This window comes from Thamnophis sirtalis, unplaced genomic scaffold (assembly GCF_051295495.1).
Source record: "Thamnophis sirtalis isolate CommonGarterSnake01/CBP01778 unplaced genomic scaffold, rThaSir2_p1.2 scaffold_12, whole genome shotgun sequence".
NCBI lineage: Eukaryota > Metazoa > Chordata > Lepidosauria > Squamata > Natricidae > Thamnophis > Thamnophis sirtalis.
Window position 1 is genome coordinate 65693170 of NW_028261392.1, and position 18070 is coordinate 65711239.

The window sequence follows — 18070 nt, forward strand, 5'->3', positions numbered from 1 at the left end:
CTGGATAACTTGAGTCTCAAAAAAGGAGGAGGAGAAATCATGATCATTATCATAGAAAAGTAGAACAACGATCCTGGTGGTGAAGCCAATAGAGCAGTGTTTCTCAACCTTGGAGACTTTAAGTCCTGTGGACTTCAACTCCCAGAATCCCCCAGCCAGCAGAGCTGGCTGGGGAATTCTGGGAGTTGAAGTCCACAGGACTTAAAGTCACCAAGGTTGAAAAACACTGCAATAGAGGATTCAAATCTTCTGAGATTTTGAGTCTGCTACCATCTGGCTGTAAAAGCAAAGTGTCCTTCTCTGAAAACTCCTGTTCTTCTAGACAGAAGAAATAGCAATAGCAGTTAGACTTATATACCGCTTCATAGGGCTTTCAGCCCTCTCTAAGCGGTTTACAGAGTCAGCGTATCGCCCCCACAGTCTGGGTCCTCATTTCACCCACCTCGGAAGGATGGAAGGCTGAGTCAACCTTGAGCCAGTGAGATTTGAACCGCCGAACTGCAGATAACAGTCAACTGAAGTGGCCTGCAGTACTGCACCCTAACCACTGTGCCACCTCGGCTCTTCTCTAATACATGGTTGGTTGGTTGGTTGGTTGGTTGGTTGGTTGGTTGGTTGGTTGGTTGGTAGGAAGGAAGGAAGGAAGGAAGGAAGGAAGGAAGGAAGGAAGGAAGGAAGGAAGGAAGGATGGATACAAAGACCCAGAGAATCTTCCTACCTATCTGTCGTCCTACCTTCCTAACATCCTACCAATCTTGGAAGCTGATTTCTTGTCTCTTCTTATGATTCTTTACTGTGCAGTGACATTTCAAATTTATTTAGGCTTCGGTCTCCCAGCAGCCCCGTAAATAGATGGCTATTTACTTTTTACTTAGAGACAGACAGAGGAGGATTGACCCCAGGCCAAATACTGAAGTAGAACCAAAGAGCACTTTCCCAGATCCACAAGTTGGCTCATCCCTACCTATTTATCACCGACACACCATGAAAGACTTATCAAAAATGGGATATTCAACTAATATTTTAGTTGAATATTGCTATATTGCTATTGCTATTGCTATTGCTATATTGCTATTATGGGATATTCAACTAATATTTTAGTTGAATATTGCTATATTGCTATTGCTATTGCTATTGCTATATTGCTATTACTTAGAGACAGACAGAGGAGGATTGACCCCAGGCCAAATACTGAAGTAGAACCAAAGAGCACTTTCCCAGATCCACAAGTTGGCTCATCCCTACCTATTTATCACCGACACACCGTGAAAGACTTATCAAAAATGGGATATTCAACTAATATTTTATCTGGGTTTACAATGGGGTTGAGTTCACCCATTCAGCCAAGGTGGTGCAGTGGTTAAAAGCAGCACTGCAGGCTACTGCTAGATCAGCAGGTCAGCGGTTCAAATCTCACCGGCTCAGGGTTGACTCAGCCTTCCATCCTTCCGAGGTGGGTAAAATGAGGACCCAGATTGTTGGGGGCAATATGCTGACTCTCTGTAAACCGCTTAGAGAGGCCTGAAAGGCCTATGAAGCGGTATATAAGTCTACTGCTATTATTGCTATTGCTATTGCTATTGCTATTGCTATTGCTATTGCTATATTGCTATTGCTATTGCTATTGCTATTGCTATTGCTATTGCTATTGCTATTTTAGGGAACTGTATCTCCATGGGTCAATCAAGCACAAATGTAGAGAAATCATATGAGTTAATGACACGAAGGAGGGATCAGGACTTAAGCATTTTTTTTGTTTGCCCCTAAAACAATTTTTTTAAAAAATAAAATGTTATGCTAGATTTTCTACCCTGCACTTCATTAATCCCAAACCCAGATCTTTCATTTTTCTTCTCTACATATTGGCCATTCCATATGTTGCATTCGAAAACTTCAGGACAATCCTAGATAATTGCCTCTGTTGTCCCATTTTTTTCATTAGTTTTCAGACTGACTGCCAACAGAATTCACCAGAATTTTGGACAGAAGGGTCAACTCCTCCTGAACTGAATGGGGGTTAAATATGTGTGTGGATGCATGCATCTGTTATGCTAAGGAGTGTCATGCACAACACTTTTGACCAAACAATTCTCACGATCCATTTGTCACTGAAAAAGAACCAAGCATTCATAAATCTCCCTCCACTAACAACATTGAAGCCTCACTTACTTCCTTTTTAATTGTTGGCCAGGCTGCAGTACTTCTCCTTAAAACCTCAACTATTAAAGAGAAAAGTACTAATTCCTTACCTTGGGATGAAGATTTGGGGGGGGGGGGGGGGCTGTATTTAAATGAGCCTTGATCTACAGAAGCAGGGAGCCTACATGATTTGGAATGGGCCATTGCAGCTAGTATCTCTGCCTGTTTTTCTGTTAGTCCTTTATAGGAGAGGGGGGGGGACTACACTACAAGACACAGAACCTAGAGACACACCAGATAATGAATATCTTGGTGAGATAAAACACAAACTTTTAAAGCCACTCTACTGTATACAGACCTCTTTCATACTTAACCATCCAAATCAAAACTGCCAAACTGCTGAATAATCTTTGGAAATTTTTATTCCAGCCACCTATTTTTTCCCCTTCTGATCGGCCTGGCAATGTATCCCATGCTCAACCCCCCCCCCCAACCACAAACTCCCAGTGAATAACATCAAGCTAAGAATAAGACTTTAACGCTGATTGGTATTATATATATATATTATTGCCGGCGGAGCATGCTGCTTACTTGCCTGGCGCTTGCTCGCCCGCTGCCTGCAAAAGCCTACTAATGCACCATTAATCGCATTGATTTCTTCGCAAGCGAGGCGCAGAAGAATCTTTTTTTCCCCCGCTTCTCGTTCAGCAGATTAAGCGCGGCGGGGCTTCCTCGCTTCCACCCGGGGCTTTTTTGCATTCCAGTTCGACGCCTGCTCCTCATCACCCCTTTCGCCTGCTCCTCATCACCCCGTTTCTCGCTCGCTGTCCCTCCGGTTCTGCCCGTCTATCAGAGCCCACCTTCTCCCCCCCCCCCACCCCTCCAGAGAAGACCAAGATCGGCGCTCCCCTTCCTCGTCGTTTTCCCCAAGACGCCTTGACGGAGAGACCGTGCAGACTCGCTTCTTACCTAGCTGGCTCGCCCGCCTTCCGTCCTTCCTCCGGCGTGCATCTGCTCGTCCTCAAAGTTTCCCTTTCCCCCAGATCCAGAGGAGTTGAAAGAGAGGAATGGGGGGGGAGGGGGAGCTGCAGCTGCTTGCGGGAGCTGCAGCCGCCTCCTCGGAACTGTAATTGACGAGCCCCGGCTGGGATTTGGTTAATTACACAAGTTCTGTTTGAGGGGGTGGAGGGGGAAGGCCAGCGCTAACAGGGATGACAAGGAGACGGAGAGAGGTGCTTGGTTGAGGGGGACGCAGCCTGCAGCAGCCTCCGCCGGAGCAAGGTGACTTGCCTTCCCTCGCTTCCAGCTGGTGGCAGAAAAAGGAGCGGAAGGAACGGTAGATGGTTTTTACGCCGGGTTTAGTTATAATCCGGAGCGATTCCTACCAGGTGGGTCTCTCAGAAATACTAATGGGGCCATTAGAACATCAAATACGCCCCACCCTGGATAAGGGTAATCCAGCTTCGCAGAATTCTGTGGTGTTGGTGGGGTAAAAACCCAGCCTCAACCCATTGGGGTTGAATGCAACAAGGACGCGGAGGCTCCTTAAGATTCAGTGTTGCTTCCAGTAACGCAGGAGCCACCTATCTGGTGATCAGGTGTGGGCTTTTTTAATAGCGGTTACCCTCCACACGTTTTTAGAAGAGCGTGCTGGGCTGAGCATTGCGTTCATCTGCAAAGGAATGCACCTCGGAGCGATCCTGAGAATGGCGAGGCGGGCACTCCGCAAGGAGTAAAAAGGGCCTTCCGTCAAGTCAATCCAGTTTCTTTTTGAAAAGCCAGAGGTGGCGTGCACGTGCCAGGGAAGAAAAACCTCCCTCCTTACCATTATTGGGTTGCAAACCCATAAAAGAATGAAAGGAAGGGAGATATTCATTCTCACCAGGATTTGAACTATTCCCTGTATAATCCATGCATTTCAGATTTAGGGGCAAGGCGCCAGGAAGGGGAACTCGTGTCACCTGCCACTGGAAATGACCTCCGTAATTTCCCATTAAAAGTCAAGAACTCGCAGTAAATCTAACTCCCAGAATGTTCTTGCTGACATCATTTTTTTAAAGCAACAGCCTTACTAGTAGGTGAGTATGGTCTGGGAGAAGGTTAGGGATTTTCTAAGACCCCCCAGGGAGTGGTCTACTAGCAGAAATGAAATAGCCCTTCAGGCCACCAGCTTGCCACGTGCCAACTTTCAGGTGGCCTCCTAAAGCAAAATGTGGACCCCAGCAGAGCCACGCATAGGGGGAGACTGGCCATTTACAGCAGCTCTTTGTCAAATGGGACCCCTGGTGATTTTCCAAATCTTGTTACTGGTCCTAAGAAGACCTTTTAATTGGCAACTACAACTCTAAACTACGTGTGCCTGCTGCACCCCCTAAAACGTTTCTTACTTCTATCAAGTATCTTCTCTGCCGACTTCTCAAACCATCACTTTCAAGACCTCCCTTAGGGACAAATACCCGTATCCAGCATTGCTTAGTCTCAAAATCTGGGCTGGGGATTATGGGAATGGTAGTCTAACGTGTGCAGGGGGCCAGGTTAGGGTGGGTAGGCTGTGCTAACCCCCGCGAAGCTTTGGGACGGCGGAAAAGAGAACGAGGACGTGTCACTTCTTCGCCCCCTCTTTCGGTTTCCTTTAGGACTTTAAGGGTGTCCCAAATTCTCCACCGGACAGAGGGTCTTCTGCCCGTTTCAGATCAGAGGACTGGCTCAGGGCAACGTCGCCGCAAAGACAGAGCTACCACACCTTTGAGACACCCCCCCCCAACAAATCTCTTGCCAGGCCCTTCAGCCCCGAAATTTCGCCCGACGCTCAACAGGAGCCACATCAGCGCACCGAACGAGAAGCGTGTTGCGAGGGCTCCTCGGATGTCAAGAAGCATTCAACAGCCCGAGCTTACAACAGCCGTGCGCGGTGGTTTATAATCTCTCTCCCTCTCTCCCTCTCTCCCTCCCCCCCCCTCTCTCTCTCTCTGTGTGTGTGTGTGTGTGTGTGTGTTGTGTGTGGGAGAAAGAGGCGGCACTAGAAGCCTTTGAGAAATCGAAGTTAGGGGAACAAAGTTGATTCTCTCCACTCTGCATCCCCGCGCGCCAAATGCTGCCAATTGAATACGGATGAACGAGGAAAGGGTTAAGGGATAGAAATGTTCTTCAGTGCAAATACAGGTATTCTAGGTAAGGAGGGGGGGATAGTCGGGATTTGCAAATATCCCCCCCCAAAAAAATAGGGATTTTTTAAAAATATTGATTGATTGATTGATCGCCCTTTCTCTGAAAGGGGGATTGGGGAGTGCTGGCCAAACGGGCTCTCGGTGGTCGACTTCTTCCTTGATCTCAAAATCTGGCTGGGGATTATAGGAATGGTAGTCTAAATCTGCGCAGGGAACCAAGTTGGGGTGGGGAAAAGCTGTCCTATCCACCACCACCACCACCCTCCCCGTTCTAACCTTCCAAAAAGCCACGTCAGGACCCAGGTAAGGTACTCACCGGGCGGAATTTCAAGAGGCCAGGCGTCCCGGAATGCGAAGGTTCCGCGAGGCGAGCGAATCCCCCATGGTAATTCCAAAGCTTCCGCGGGAGCTTTCCCCGAAGGGTAAGGTCTGGAAGCCGCAGAGCTGAAGCGCCGGGGCCCCTGCGGGACGGTAGCCGCCACCCTCCAGCGGTTCCTCAACGGCCGAGAGCCCCAGCTTTGACAAACCGCGCTTCACACGCGTGGGTCTCTTGGCCCGGGTGCGCGCCCGGGCGGCGCGTGCGCGCTCCAGCGACGGAAGATTAGGAGCCCGCCAGAGCCTTCCGAAAGAAGCGGGGAAGGAAATCGCACGAAGAATAACAACAGTAGTGGTAGGAATAATAACAACAGCAACAACAGCAGCAGCAGCAAGTTGTTAGACTGTAGAGGGGATCGAACCGCTGCTAGGAGGGAAATAAAAAAGGGCAGGGAACCCGATCTCGCCGATTGGCTTGGAGGATCCCCCTTAAGGCAAAGCAGGTGGACGGTCTAAAGATTCACTTGAGGAAACTGGCGAAGTCGAAAGCTTGGACACTCCAGAGAAAAAGGGGAAAGAGAGAAAAAAAAGATAGAGGGAGGGAGGGGGAGAGAGAGAGAGTGCTTGGGCACTCCGGAAAAAGGGGAAAGAGAGAAAAAGAGAGAGAGAGGGAGAGAGAGAGAGAGAGAGAGAGAGAGAGAGGGAGGGAGGGAGGGAGAGCTTGGACACTCCAGAGAAAAAGGGGAAAGAGAGAAAAAGAGAAGAGAGAGAGAGAGAGCTTAAAACACCCCAAAGAGCCGGTGGGTGGACTTTGGTCCTGGAGACAAGGCGACACGCGGAGAAGGCGAGAAGGCTGGACTCATCCTGAGAGCTAAAGCGGCGGAGGTGCTGCTTTAGGATGCTAGGAACGAGGGAGGAGGATCCAATAAGATTCGGGAGAAGCGGAGGGGAGGGGGATGCGCAGAGAGAGAGGGTAGACCTCTCCCACACACGCCTTTGCACAGCTCCTTTCATCCGCACCCCGCCTTCCTTTACAGGCTTCAAAGGGAGGTCTATATGCTCCCCAGCACCACCAACCCCCCCCCCCCCGCAGCCCGTTTGCTTTGCGCGCAGCCGAAGGAGCCCGGAGGATCAGAACGCGCGCTTGAAACTCCGGTCTCCAGGGATGAAGGAACCTTGTTCCTTACACAACGAAACACAGACACAGACTGACTCTCTCTGTCTCTCTCTCTCTCTCTGTCTCTCTCTCTCTGTGTCTGTCTGTCTGTCTGTCTGTCTCTCTCTCTCTCTCTCTCTCTCTCTCTCTCTCTCCCTCTCCCTCTCCCTCCCTCCCTCCCTCCCTCTCAAGGTGGCGCAGTGGGTAGAGTGCAGTACTGCACCCACTTCAGCTGACTGCTATCTGCAGTTCGGCGGTTCAAATCTCACCGGCTCAAGGTTGACTCAGCCTTCCATCCTTCCGAGGTGGGTAAAAGGACCCAGACTGTAGGGGCGATATGCTGACTCTGTAAACCGCTTAGAGAGGGCTGAAAGCCCTAGGAAGCGGTATATAAGTCTAACTGCTATTGCTATTGCTATCTCTCTGCATTGAGCTGGATGCGCTCTCTCTCTCTCTCTCTCTCTCTCTCTCTCTCTCTCTCTCTCTCTCTCTCTCTCTCACACACACACACACACACACACACACACACACACACACACACACACACACTGAGTGTGTCACTCTCTCCTACAGACGCCCATACACACCAGAGACACAAATCAAGCCTGGGTTTTTGTGGCTGCCTTTATTTTACTCGGAAGTTTACCAAAACCGGGGCGCTGTGAAGGAATTTGCAGCTGGGAGAGCGGAGGGAGGGGAAGGGAAAGGCTGCCCCCGTCGCCGGCGGGAAGCCTTGGGTTCGGCAAGCGGAGGGAAAGGGAAGGCGGCTCCAGGATCGGCGGGAACCGGAGAGAGCTGGTGGACCACCTCCTCCGTCTCCCCATGCGCTCGCTCGCTCCTCTCTGCCGCTTCTTTCCCAGCGCTCGCCTGATGTCCCCGGCTCCCAAGAACGCGCAGCGGAGTCCCTTGCTACTCCCACCAAGGCGGTTCTTGACTAAGCGAGTCTCCACGGACCCTTCGCGCCCTCGCTTCTCCGGGTAAGATTCCGCCCCTCGCTTCCCACCCGCGTGTGCGCGCCCGGGCGTCTTTACGCGCGCCCTACACGGTTAGGAACGCACCTCGCCGCCTGCGCGGGGAAGGTTGCGGAGGTCTGAGAAGGCGGGCGGGTGGCAAGCAGCCGGCCCTTCTCGCTCCCCGGGTCGCGACGCCCCTCTCTGCCCCCCCCCCGCCTTGTCTAGTGGCAAAGAACGAAGAGGGGGGGGCTGTCTTGGCTCTTCGATTCCCCCCACTTCCCGATTGTATTTCGGTTGACTCGGGAATGAAACCCCCGCTTATTCCACCACCACCCGCCCCAGAACTTAGAAATATCATTGGGGAGGGGGGTTTCCTATAGAGGCGATTGAGGATGGGGAAGGTGGCACGGTCTTCTTCAGCCGTGATTTTTTCCTCTTCTACAGACGCTAAGAAGATACAGATCTCATTTTAATTAGATGGGCATCACAATAGAAATATCATTGAGAGGGGGGGGGGTTCCTATAGAGGCGATTGAGGATGGGGAAGGTGGCACGGTCTTCTTCAGCCGCGATTTTGTCTCTTCTTCAGACGCTAAGAAGATACAGATCTCATTTTAATTAGATGGGCACCACAAAGCTTCCGACGCTGCGATCTCCCCACGCCTCTCCCGTTTTATATCATGGTTTGGTGTTTTTTTTTAAGCTTGGATCCTTGCAGGAATGTCATGGAAAGAACCGCAGCACGGAATTCACAGTCATGAGAAAGAGCCTCGGTAGTATAGAGCAGTGTTTCTCAACCTTGGCCACTTGAAGATGTCTGGACTTCAACTCCCAGAATTCCCCAGCCAGCGAATGCTGGCTGGGGAATTCTGGGAGTTGAAGTCCGGACATCTTCAAGTTGACAAGGTTGAGAAACACTGTCCTAATCACTGCTGGGGAATTCTGGGAGTTGAGGTCCAGACATCTTCAAGTGGCCAAGGTTGAGAAACACTGGTATAGAGAGGCCTTCATCATGGACCTGTTTTATTTTATCTCCCTGGTTATCTTTCTGCATTGATCTGTGTCCTTCTGCCCCCCAGGCAGGGCAGTGTATGCCACACCTCCTGCAGGGGCCCGCGTTGCACACTTCACACTATTTCAATTTTTGCCTTGTACTCTAATCCACCCCTCTTGCCTATTCGCCGGCTTTCTGCTTGCTGCAGTTTGAGAATGTATAATTTTCAGCAGGAGAAGAAAGGGAAGAAATGACTCTGCAGATTCCTTATTCTTTTCATCCAAGCCCGCCTGCTTCTTAGAAATTGCCAGGGGATTCACATACAGAGCGCGCTTATGATTCGGCTTCTAAGACAAGAGCTTTCCACTCTTCAGCACACAATATTCCTTCACAACAGTGTGAGCCCTTGAGAGCTACCCAGAAGCCTGCAATTTCTACACAATGCTACCCACATGAATGTATTTGGAACCAGTTTAAAATAAAAAAATACAAAACAAGACAAACTAATGATCTATAACTTCTTAAAGCCTTACAACCCGTATTATGCTAATATAAGAGTTATCATAGGGCTGGAACAGGGGCCTTGGAGGTCTTGAGGTCCAGCTAGGGCGGACCATACCAAGAAAGAGCCATCCAACCTTTGTTGAAAAGCTCCAATAATGGAACACTACTCTGAGAAGCAGACAGATCCACCGGTTAGTAACTCACAAAGACAGGAACTTCCTCCTTCCTTCAAGTATGAATTTAGCAATAGCAATAGCAATAGCAGTTAGACTTATATGCCGCTTCATAGACCTTTCAGCCCTCTCTAAACGGTTTACAGAGTCAGCATATTGCCCCCAACAATCCAGGTTCTCATTTCACCCACCTCGGAAGGATGGAAGGCTGAGTCAACCTTGAGCCGGTGAGATTTGAACCGCTGAACTGCAGATAACAGTCAGCTGAAGTGGCCTGCACTACTGCACCCTAACCACTGTGCCACCTCTTTCTCTTCCTTCCAACCATTTGTTCTTGATGTACCTGCATCCTTTTTTTTCCCTGTGCCACCTGTTTGAATATTAGAAGATTGCTATCATTAGCCTTAACCATTTCTTCTTTAATGCAAACATACCCAATTGACCAGAGCAGGAAATCAGCTACACAGAAGGTTCAAACTATGTTTTATTGAGACTGTCTCCAATAACAATCTTGCAAGTATGCACTTCCTCCTCTTACAATCTGGAGATTTTAGGGAGTTGGCTAAGCATCTACTGAATGTTATCTCACTGTTTTGGACTTCAAGAATGTTTCAGCCCCTCTTGCTTAGATAATTGTCCCTGCATATTCCTGTCGAAGATATCTTTGTTATTCTCTACACTGGCTCTTCGTAGATTTCGTTCCCCAAATTCCTCATTATCTCTGTTCCTCTTATCTGCACTCTTTCCAGTTTCTCAACATCCTTCTTGTGTTGGTGTGAGCAAAACTGGATAGGGTGTTCCAGGTGCAGCCTAATTGGATTAGGGCACCATGATACTTATCACTTCCCATGGTCTTCATATTATCTCTGTTCATGCAGCCTGAATTTGCATCTGCTCTTTTAGCAGCCGTAAAAACACTGCTGCTGATGCTTAATCTGGGATCTACCATGATCCTTTTTACAAGTAGTGATACTGAGCGAGATGCACCTAACTTATACCAATACATGTTTTTTTTCCTAGGGGCATAATCCTACGTTTCTCATCACTGAGCTTCATTTTGTTGGAAAATGCACAATGTTCAGTTATATCAAGATGTGTTTGTACCTCGAGCTTGCTTTTTTGATGTTAGCAACTCTCAATAATGATAATGGGAACCAAAATTTATGTGGCTAAGTGGCACACTGGTAAAGCATGATATCATGTGATTGCCATTTGCAACTTTTGGCCAGGTTACTATTATACAATTGTATCACAGCGGCCAGTTGTTTCGCCAGATTTGGCATTGGTTACTAGTCGGGCCCCAGCCAGGGGCCTAGGACGTCGTAACGTATTTTCGTAATATGCGTGCAGATCCAAGCAGTGCGGCTTTTTGCATTTGACTGATGGTGATTTTGTCAATTTTTAACTGTTTTAAATGTAATTCCAGTGCTTTTGGAATAGCACCCAGTGTGCCAATTACCACTGGAATTACCACTGCTGGTTTGTGCCATAGTCGTTGAATTTCGATTTTTAAGTCCTGGTATCTTGCGATTTTTTCATGTTCCTTCTCGGCGACCCTGCTATCACCTGGTATTGCGATGTCTATGATTGTGACCTTATTTTTCTCAACCAGTGTGATGTCTGGTGTATTATGCGCCAGTATTTTGTCGGTTTGTATACGGAAATCCCACAAGATCTTGACCATCTGATTTTCGGTGACTTTTTCAGGCTGATGTTCCCACCAGTTTGTTGCTGTTTTAATATTATAATTTTTGCACAAATTCCAATGGATCATTTGTGCTACTGAATTGTGCCGCAATTTATAATCAGTCTGTGCAATTTTTTTACAGCAGCTGAGTATGTGATCAACAGTTTCATCAGCTTCTTTGCAAAGTCTGCATTTGGCATCATCAGAGGATTTTTCGATTTTGGCCTTAATGGCATTTGTGCGGATAGCTTGTTCTTGCACAGCCAGGATTAGTGACTCTGTTTCTTTCTTTAATGTACCTGTTGTTAACCATAACCAAGTTTGTTCACTGTCCACTTTATCTTTTATTTTTTCCAGAAATTGGCCATGCAGTGCTTTGTTCTGCCAACTCTCCATTCTTGATTTTATCACATCTTTTCTATATTCTTGTTTCGTCTGTTGGGCCTTCAGTAGATTTTTGTTCTTTACTTCGATTAATAGATGTTCTTGACTTTCTTTTAAATAATCAGCCAGTGCATGTTTTTCTTCTTCAACTGTTTGCTTCACTTGTAATAATCCTCTGCCACCTGATTTTCGGGGCAGATATAGTCTATCAGTATCACCACGTGGATGTAAACTGTAGTGCATTGTCATTAGTTTCCTGGTTTTTCGGTCCAAAAGGTCCAAATCAGCTTGTGTCCAGTTAACTATGCCAGCTGTGTATCTTATAACTGGTATTGCCCAGGTATTTATGGCCTTGATTGTATTTCCACCATTCAATTTAGATTTCAAAATTTTCCTAACTCTGTTGGTGTACTCTCGCCTGACAATAGTTTTTACTTCTCCATGCTTGATGTTATCCAACTGCAGAATGCCTAAGAATTTGTAGGCTTCATTTTCTTTGCATTTAATTAGTTGGCCATTGGGCATTTCAATTCCCTCAGATGCAGTGATTTTGCCCCTTTTTATGGATACAGTGGCGCATTTTTCCATGCCAAACTGCATTGAAATATCGGTGCTGAATACTCGGACTGTATTTGTCAATGATTGGATTTCTATTTCTGACTTTCCATAGAGTTTCAAATCATCCATATATAGTAAATGCGAAATTTTTTCAGCTTTTTTGGCTGTTTGGTAGCCTAATTTCATTTTTTTTAAGATTACTGATAGTGGGATCATTGCGATGATGAAGAGAAGAGGTGAAAGTGAATCACCCTGGAAAATTCCTCGCTTGATATTAACCATTCCGTAGCTCTCATTCCCTACTGCCAACTCAGTTCTCCATTGTTTCATTGCCTTTTCAGTAAAGGATGTAATATTTTTGCTAATGCCAGTTGTTTCTAAGCATTTTATGATCCAACTATGTGGCAGTGAGTCAAATGCCTTTTTGTAATCAATCCAGACCATATTCAAGTTCGTTTTTCTGTTCTTACAATTTTTTAATATCATTTTATCAATTAGAAGCTGATCTTTTGTGCCCCTGCTCCTTCTTTTGTTGCCTTTTTGCTCTACTGGCAAGATGTTGTTTGTTTCCAAATAATCCATCATGTTATCTGCAATAATGCCTGTGAGTAATTTGAAGGTTGTTGGCAAGCATGTTATTGGTCTATAGTTTTCAGGTGTTGTTCCTTTAGTTGGATCTTTCTGAATCAAGTATGTTTTTCCAGTTGTCAACCATTCATCAATTTGGCCCTTTTGTAAAATTTCATTCAGTTGCCTGGCCAATATTGCATGTAAACTGGTCAGATATTTGAGCCAGAAACCATGTAATTGGTCCTTTCCAGGTGATGTCCAATTCTTTACCTTTTTAACTCGATTTTTGATTATTATTATTATTATTATTATTATTATTATTATTATTATTATGACTTATATACCGCTTCATAGAGCTTTCAGCCCTCTCTAAGCGGTTTACAGATTTTTAGCAAATTGAGTCAGCAAATTGCCCCCAAAGTTTGGGTCCTCATTTCACCCAACTCGGAAGGATGGAAGTCGACCTTGAGCCGGTGAGATTTGAACCGCTGAACTGCAGATAACAGTCAGCTGAACTGGCCTGCAGTACTGTGCCACCTCGGGTTCCCTATTGACTTTGCTTGTAGGAAGCCCAGCAAAGAAGGTCACAAATGGGGATAATGTAACTGCAAAGATGCTGTGAGCAATATAAGTACAAGGATCAGTCGTAAGTGTTACCTGTTTAACCTCATTGTAAATTCGAACAGAGCTGAACAAATTATTTTTAAACAGGAATCACCTGTGCTGAGTACAATCTCATTAATCTTCCTACAAGTAGAGTTCTATGTGTCGAATACCAAATGCCACTAGATAAATATAGCAAAAGATCAATATCTAGCTATGTATCTATCATATATGTATACTGTGTTTTATAAATAAGTAGCAAATTATATTCATGCAGGAGAATGGTAGGGGTACATATACATATACCCCTTTATGTTTTAGTTGTGCTGATAAATAAATAAAGGGAGACTAGTATAGATCTATTTCAAGCTATTTAGCTCTCATCAGCTAGCCATACCCTTATTGGGATTCGAACCTGTGCTGTTTGCATCTTAGGCAAACGTCTTAGCCATTATGCCACAGGTCCTCCTCCTTATCAGATGAAGTATATACCCCTTTATGTATATATACCCCTAGAGAAGAGGGGGGAAGAAGGGGAGAGTTCAACGGTAACTACTCATTCATTTTCAAGTTGTGTCAATTTATCAAGCCTGATCACATAGTTTCGTAGTAGAGCATGGGTATTCAGCTAGAATGTATATATATATATACATATACACAAATACATATTTGTAAACTAATCTCAGGCTCTAAACCTTGTTTCTGAAATTATTACAAGTTTTATTCTCTCCCCCTCCCTCTCCCCTCTTCTCTCTCTCTCTCCCTCCCCCCCTCTCATAGCAATAGCAATAGTTAGACATATACCGCTTCATAGGGCTTTCAGCCCTCTCTAAGCGGTTTACAGAGTCAGCATATCGCCCCCACAGTCTGGGTCCTCATTTCACCCACCTCGGAAGGATGGAAGGCTGAGTCAACCTTGAGCCGGTGAGATTTGAACAGCCGAACTGCAGAACTGCAGTCAGCTGAAGTAGCCTGCAGTGCTGCATTTAACCACTGCGCCACCTCGGCACCTCATACACACACAGAGAGAGCTATAGATAATATCAGAGGCTGGAGATCACTAAAGAAGCTTTGTAATTTCATTACAGTTTACATTATGTTTACAAACTGGCTTTTTTGCACACGTATCACCTCTGATATATGAACAACTAGGGAAATATATTGGTGCTGTTTTATAATGGAACATGGATTTTGGGGGAAAAAATCAAATATTTTAAACTTGCCTTTGGGGAAAAAAAAAACCTTGGGAAATTAACACAATCTTCCACATGTAAAACATCAAATATATTTGCTAGATTAAATTAAGGCTCTAATCCTACATTGTCTAACTACACAGAGAGAAAACCAATGAACTCAATGTATTTCTAAATAACTCAATGTATTTATTACCTAGAAACACATTAAGAAATACATAAGATACCTTTTTTATCTAAAAGGTACCTCGAGATTGTGGCATCATGCAATACCTTTTAGATAAAAAAAAAATCAAGTTCCTCTCGGTGGTCTGAATTAATTCTTGAAAGGAAGACGGCTCTTGCTAAGGAGGACCATCATTTGAGTAAATTCTTGATGATCCAGAAGAGGTTAGAAGGGTTCCAGGATTCTATACTGCAGCCCTCTGCAAGTGAAAATGGATCTCAGGAAGGTCAGGTGCATCCCTCCTGGGATCCATTTTCAAGGGCAGAGGCACTGCAAGCTGGTCCTTTGCTGTTTCCAGGGTGGTTCCATGGGCCAGACCTAAGCACCCAGTGGGCCGGATCTGACCCCCCGGATCTTGAGTTTGACACCCCTGCTCTAATGAATCACAAGTGAAGCAGCTAAAATATTTTGAGATGTTTGTAATATGTAAAATTGCATGTAACATATATGTTCTACATATTATAAAATGTGTGGATGGATGGATGGGTGTGTGTGTGTGTGTGTGTGTGTGTGTGCATGTGTTTGTATATATGTGGAGATTATATATATATATATATATATATATATATATATATATATATATATATATATATATATATATATATATATATAAAATGGAGATCTCTCTCTCTCTCTCTCTCTCTCTCTCTCTCTCTATCTATCTATCTATCTATCTATCATCTCTATCTCTATCTATCTCTATCTCTATCTCTATCTCTATCTATCTATCTATTTATCTCTCTCTCTCTCTCTCTCTCTCTATCTCTATCTCTATCTCTATCTATCTCTATCTATCTATCTATCTGTCTATCTATCTCCCCCCTCTCTCTCCCCCCCTCTCTCTCTACCTACCTACCTACCTATACACACACATATATATATACACATATACACATATACACATATACACATATACACATATACACATATACACATATACACATATACACATATACACATATACACATATACACATATACACATATACACATATACACATATACACATATACACATATACACATATACACATATACACATATACACATATACACATATACACATATACACATATACACATATACACATATACACATATACATAGCAGATGAATCGCTTATGAGCACTAAACCCAATTCCAAATCAAGTAGCATTTTCAGGTCCCCTAGATTGAAGTTTTATGCACAGACATTTTTATAGGGGAAAAAAAACTGTCCTGAAAGTAAACCTCAGTGATGTAATGAAAATGTAACTGAAAAAAGAATTGATTTGAAGATAAAGAAATGTATTGATGCAAACATGATGTCATGAATCTGTCACTGTGGTTTTTTATGGTCAATTGATATTTTTTATTATTTTTTGAAAATATTTTTCATCTTGGAGACCTCCTTCCTTTTTTTCTGAAAATGAAAAGAAATTACTCAAGGCAAATTACTAAAAGAGAAAACATTAACTGCTTGTTTCCCCAGATTTTAGTTTCTTCTTCAAGGTCACTCTAAGTATTATGCAAATAAGCAGCTGTTTACCAAAAAAATGGCAGCTGTATGTGTATTCTAGCTGCCTATCCTAAGTTATCTCATGTCACTGTTCCAACATCAAAAGCCATAAGTAGAGAGCGCTATGGGGTGAATAGGTGGGAATTGTAGAATAGTGTGGCATTATAACGAGCTCAGGAAAGGAGTAAAAAGGAAAGGAATTTCTTTTATTTTCCAAAGTTACATTTTTTGCTCCAACTGTCCATTAGCCAGGGTCATAAATAATGTAATAACAGAGTTAAAGATTAAAAAAAGGAGAGTGAACTAGAGATAAATTCATAGTCAACATCAATTTTAATTGTATGTTTATGGGAAGCAGTTTCTGATCTGACTATTATGAGTCTTCTGCTTTAGGTTTACACAAGCTGTTAGCTTTATTTTGGACAATTGGCTTTCTAAATGTATGCCATCCATATCTACCAACAAAAAGGAAAGAATTTTTGCAAAATAAAATAAAAATTAAACAGCCTAGGTACGTTTATCTTGGCAATTTTGTTATCATGATCGATGTGTATTGACATTTTTGGGTGCTGTTCTTTAGATACTTCAGCTTTCCTTCTTTTCATCTTTGCACTTAATTTTGCCAATATATAATAAACTCTCAAGGTGATCTCTTTGCAAGCTGCTCATTGATAAATTAATGTTAAATAATTGATGAAATAATGACCAGTAGGAATGGCTTTTTAAATAATGTAACATTGTTCTTAATGATGGATCTCACATTGCATGAAAACACTTTCTTGGAGATAGCAGTTAAAACGTGCCGAAATCAATGGAGAGAATTCATTATTATGAGTGGATTGGATCCCACATTCTCTGTATACACATTTTCCAAACCTTATTTCAAGACAATATATACATTATGCCACTTCAGAAAAATGAAACAATTTAGCAGCTGAATCCAAGTGAGGAATAATAGAAAAGTTATCTGGAGAGGAACAAGAACATCTCTAGCTTAAAAACTCATCATTGATAAAAACTCATTGTAGTGGGGTTTTTTAATGTTTAGAGAATAATAGAAATTAATATGCAATTAATATGTAAGAATAATAACCAGGAAAGAAAAAATCCATTAAGAAAAGAAACACCCCCCTTCTACACAACATGAGACTGCTCTTAATCATTCAGGATGGAAGTAGTTTTGTCTTTGAATCCCTCCTTCCTTTTAATCCATCCTTCCCTTCCTTCCTTCCTTCCTTCCTTCCTTCCTTCCTTCCTTCCTTCCTTCCTTCCTTCCTTTCCTTCCTTCCTTCCTTCCTTCCTTCCTTCCTTCCTTCCTTCCTTCCTTCCTTCCTTCCTTCCTCCCTCTCTTGTAAAAATAGCAATACCGGAAATCTACTGTGGAGTTTTAAGATAGTTTGCTACTAGAATAGGAACAAACAGAGAGACACAAGTTATGAACGAAACTCTACTAATATAGCATAATCTGTGGAACAAGCGGCTTGACATATTCCATTGTCAAGTGCACAATTACTATAAGTTGTTATTCAAGCATTCATCATTTGCCAGGTCCATTGAGGACAATGGCATACGAAAACAAGAGTTGTGAACACTTTGGAGTAATATATGAAACATAATGGGCTCCTAATTAGGCAGTTAATGTGTGTTGCTTAGAGCTTATATCTCAACATAATTTCAGCTGCTGATACTAACTGCGGCACTTATGCTTCCTGAAATTTTGCCAGTAGCTTCAGGAGGCTCTAGATAAACTGAGGTTTCTCAGACTTTCACATTATAGTAGCGATTCTCCCAGAGGTGCTTTTTCTAAAGGCAATTGGACTTTGTTTCTCCTTGAAGATGTTTTGCTTCTCACCCAAGAAGCTTCTTCAGTTCTGCCTGAATGGTGAAAGATGGAAGGGATTGATATTCCTTCCAGTCCTCCAGTTGTTAGCACTCTTTCTTTCTTTCTTTCTT

The 18070-nt window shown here is 44.0% G+C and overlaps 1 protein-coding gene across 4 annotated transcripts in view; it reads right to left on the reverse strand.

Annotated features, from left to right (window-relative positions):
- The window catches only part of BRINP3 (BMP/retinoic acid inducible neural specific 3), a 243501-nt gene extending 237588 nt beyond the window's left edge, over positions 1 to 5913 (reverse strand). For 3 of the 4 annotated variants that reach the window (XM_087726206.1, XM_087726205.1, XM_087726202.1), the window contains exon 1: positions 3109 to 3204. The gene's annotated coding sequence lies outside the window, so the exon portion shown is untranslated. Of the gene's footprint in view, positions 1 to 3108; positions 3205 to 5622 lie in introns of those variants that run through there. The other variant, XM_087726204.1, reaches the window with a different exon arrangement.
- Positions 5914 to 18070: the final 12157 nt, after the last annotated feature.